This window comes from Euphorbia lathyris, chromosome 9, assembly GCF_963576675.1.
Source record: "Euphorbia lathyris chromosome 9, ddEupLath1.1, whole genome shotgun sequence".
NCBI classification, from domain to species: domain Eukaryota; kingdom Viridiplantae; phylum Streptophyta; class Magnoliopsida; order Malpighiales; family Euphorbiaceae; genus Euphorbia; species Euphorbia lathyris.
This window is the reverse complement of record NC_088918.1, coordinates 7,110,553-7,114,855: the sequence shown is the minus strand read 5'-3', so window position 1 is coordinate 7,114,855 and position 4,303 is coordinate 7,110,553. Positions and strand designations below refer to the sequence as shown.

General features: G+C 36.4%; 1 non-coding gene across 1 annotated transcript; it reads right to left on the bottom strand.

Annotated features, from left to right (window-relative positions):
- Positions 1 to 3,014: 3,014 nt before the first annotated feature.
- On the bottom strand, positions 3,015 to 3,118 carry LOC136207742 (small nucleolar RNA R71). The gene has a single exon (XR_010676870.1). It is a non-coding gene; the product is annotated as a small nucleolar RNA R71 (small nucleolar RNA).
- Between the last annotated feature and the right edge of the window lie 1,185 nt (positions 3,119 to 4,303).

The following is a 4,303-nucleotide window of genomic DNA, read 5'->3' as shown; positions in this document are numbered from 1 at the left end:
ATTCCCGAAGTGGGGACCAGTGTTCACATCATTCTCAGCGCGCTTACTACCACTCTTATTATCCTTCAACGCCAGCTCGGCTAGCTAGGCCAGAATCGCAGCTAACTGATCGTTAATGTTGTTCACGGAATTCTCCAATTCGGCCACCTTTTTGTTGGTCGTAGATATACTGACCGAAGACTGAGTAGACTCGGACGAAGATGATTTAGAAGCCACAACTGCCGACTGTGACGGTTCGGAACTGACAATCTGTAGCTGGTCGAACTGTCTGACTAGCCGACTACTCTCACGGAACCACAACCGCTTAATGATGACGTCTGCACGAACGGTATCCATTAGTATGTATGCATGATTTTATATGCATGATTCATGGTGTGTGCGTTTATTTATTTACGGATATATAAGATAAGAAGAACAAACGTCAGTCTAATTACACGTATCACAACATCTCTCTTCTACCCTTATTCCTCCACACACTCGATGGTCCAAGTCTCTTTCCTAGGATTTTGGTTTGGGGCTCACATTGCGGTCCAAGGGACGCGTGATGCCGTCGATTATTGCGGAAAAGTAAATCATTCACCAAACAATACAATTCGTTTTAACGCATCAGCGTTTAGTGACTAAGATATCGACCAAATGGATTTGATAACAGGTAGCGAAATTCTGGTCAACGTCCGTCCCTGTGGGGGCGTCGTTGGGTTCGACGGGGGGAAGCTCCGATGCCAAAGTCAGTAAGATGATTCAAGGAAACTGTTAAGCCCAAAATATACCTAAAATATCATTAACATTTACATCATTTTTATTACAAATTTATGTTGTTTATATCTGTTTAGATTACTTTTACTCTCGAATATCTTTCTTTCTTGCAAGGTACCTAAATATTTGGTAAAATCCAAATAGGAACGAAAAAGGATCAAAAACAGAAGAAAAACCCTACAAAAAGGAGTCAAAGACGACGTAAATCGAAAGCACCAAGTCGAGGACACGAACGAAAGCAAAGAAGTGAGAAAACTCACCGTGCCGCGACAGTGAATCCCCAACCCGCGGCCGCGACACGCGTGGTTTAGCCATTTCTCCCCTTCGTCCAACGTTCAACTTAATGCTACGTCATTCACGGCCGAGGATTCCTATCCTCGGTAAGTGCAGAAAATTTGCCAAAAGCATTTAACACATGATGAAATCCAAGAAACGCGTTCGTTCAAGTGGATAAAGACGTCCTTTCACAACGGACACGACTCTTAACCAACGGATACATCACTTCAAACACAACCCTTCAACATCTATAAATAAAGAGTTGATGTTGAGAAAAAATGCAATGAAATGTTATAATATAGATATAGAATCAGAGCGTAGAACTTATGTCTAAGTTCTAAGTAAAACATTTCGAGAGTTAGAAATTAGATTATGTACAAAACAAGATGAGGTACACATATTGTTTATAGTTTAATTACAACTCAATAGCGTTTATACATTGTTCCAGTTTTAGTTTGCATCATGGTAGTGGCCGACCGAATCCCTATTACGAAGTTACAGCGAGAAGATTGAGTAGAGTGTTCGCCCCTGAGCCTGACAACCTCTTAGGAAACCCAAGGAAAGGAACCGATCAAGCCGTTCACTTGCACGCCCTCGAAGAACTCGATGCTCCTTGTTCTCTGTAAACTTGTATCAATTTATATTTCATCTAATAAAGTCTGTTCTATTCGACAAATCGTTATGCAGCACTTATGGTAACCAATCCAATATAAGTGAGGCTGGTGTTTTCATTAATACGCAGTTGAATTCAAAATCATTACAAGGAAACTTTGTTGAACACTTAGGCAAATTATCATCTCGAAAGAGTTTTAATTTGAGTAAGGGCAACTATCCCGAAAGGGTTTTGTCGCGTTCAAAGCCAATTAATTAGAGGTTCCGTCATTTATTTCATCATCATAATTGATACAAAGTTTAAGTTGTTTTCTTTGCTTAATGCAAATGAATAAATTCATTCGTTTTTCTAAAAAGTTCTAAATGTTCCTGTTTTGTAAAATTCACCCTTAAAATCAGAAGATCTTTCTAACAATCGATATATTCTAAATATAAAATCTTATTCCAGCATTTTCAAGTATTCAAAGTCCACAAACTCAATTAAACAATTTCCTAAATTCAATTAGACAAATTTCACTTTTCATTTACATTCAATAGTAAATCTAACAAGTTCGAAATTAACAGATTCAAAAATAAGTTTTTCGTTAAAAAACGTATCCCCGTGGGATCGATATTTTTATTACTACAAGCGAAACCGTGCACTTGCGGAAATCGCTCAACAAGTTTTTGGCGCCGTTGCCGGGGATACGCCAAAATTTTTGACAAAATTTTTATTTTTCGTATTTTATTTTCGAATCTAGGTTTACACATTATTTTTATACAATTTTTATATTTTATTTATTTTCAGTTATATAACATATTTGTTTTCAATTTTGTTTTGAAGGTAGTTTGGCTAGTGTAACAATTTCAAGTTCATGCGCAGTTCGCGAAGTTCGGGCACACCACCAGACCCTCTTGATCCAGAAATTGAAAGAACACTTAAGAAAAACAAGAAAAACAACAAAAACAAAGACAAAACACCCTTAAAAACCAAAGTAGTCCAGCCAGAAAATATGGCCGATCCACCGACACTTATGGATTATGCTAGGCCAGGAATGGCCGGTGTAACTAATAGTGTAGTTAGACCCCGTATAAACGCAAATCAATTTGAAATTAAGCCTGCTTTGCTTAATATGTTGCAAAACAACGTAACGTTTTATGGACTACCTAACGAAAACCCTAATGCACATTTGACAAATTTCTTAGAAATTTGTGATACTTTTAAAATTACTGATGTAACAGCCGAAGCAATCAAAATTCGCCTCTTTCCTTTCACTTTAAAGGATAAGGCAAAAATTTGGTTAACTTCTATGCCTGCTGCAACATTTGAAACTTGGGACCAATTAGCCCAAGCGTTTTTATCAAAATATTTTCCTTTAGCAAAAACCGCAAGAGTCATCAAAGAGTTGACATCTTTTACCCAAAATAATAATGAAACTCTTTATGAAGCTTGGGAACGTTTTAAAGAACTTCAACGTTTATGCCCACACGGAAAAGTAGTTTTAAGAATAGGTGACGATAAGATCGAGTTCGATATGAATCAAGCGATGAAATATCCTATGGAGGATTTCGCTTGTATGAAACTTGATTTAATTGAAGAATGTGTTAATGACATTGTTCAAAGAGAAGAAATAATAGAACCTATAATGGGTGAAGAATTAGAAGATAAGGACCCAGAGCCTTTGATTCGAGAAGATGGACCAGTTCCGCCTTCAGTAATAGTTCCACCTAAATTAGAACTTAAAGAATTACCAAACCATCTGAGATACACTTTCCTAGGCGGAAGTGATACTCTACCTATAATCATCTCTAACAAATTAACAGAAAATCAAGAAGAAAAATTGAAAGAAGTTGTTAGAAATAGAATAGGAAGTATGGGATGGCAAATTTCAGATTTAAAAGGAATTAATCCTAGTATTGTAATGCATAGGATTCACTTAGAAGAAGATAAGCCACCTAAAGCGGACAGACAAAGACGTTTAAATCCGAATATGAAAGAAGTAGCCAAAAATGAGATTACTAAACTTTTAGACAATGGAATCATTTATCCTATTTCGGATAGTGAATGGGTTAGTCCAATCCATTGTGTACCCAAAAAGGGAGGCATAACTGTAGTAAGGAATGATGAAGGTGAATTAATACCTATGCGAACCACCACTGGTTGGAGGGTTTGTATAGATTATAGGAACCTAAATAAGGCAACTAGGAAAGATCATTTTCCTTTACCTTTCATCGATCAAATGATCGAAAGGATAGCCGGTCATGCATTTTATTGTTTTCTTGATGGCTATTCCGGATTCTTTCAAATATATATTTACCCGGATGACCAAGATAAAACAACCTTCACATGTCCTTATGGAACATTTGCATATAGAAGAATGCCTTTTGGTCTATGTAATGCACTAGCGACTTTTCAACGTTGTATGACTGTAATTTTTAATGATTTCATCGAAGATATCATGGAAGTATTTATGGATGATTTTTCAGTTTATGGAGATTCTTTTGATGCATGTTTAAAAAACTTAGATAAAGTTCTTTCTAGATGCGAAGAAACGAATTTAGTATTAAATTGGGAAAAATGTCATTTCATGGTTGACGAAGGAATTGTTTTAGGTCATAAAATATCTGAAAAAGGATTAGAAGTGGATAGAGCAAAAACTTCAGTAATAGAAAAATTACC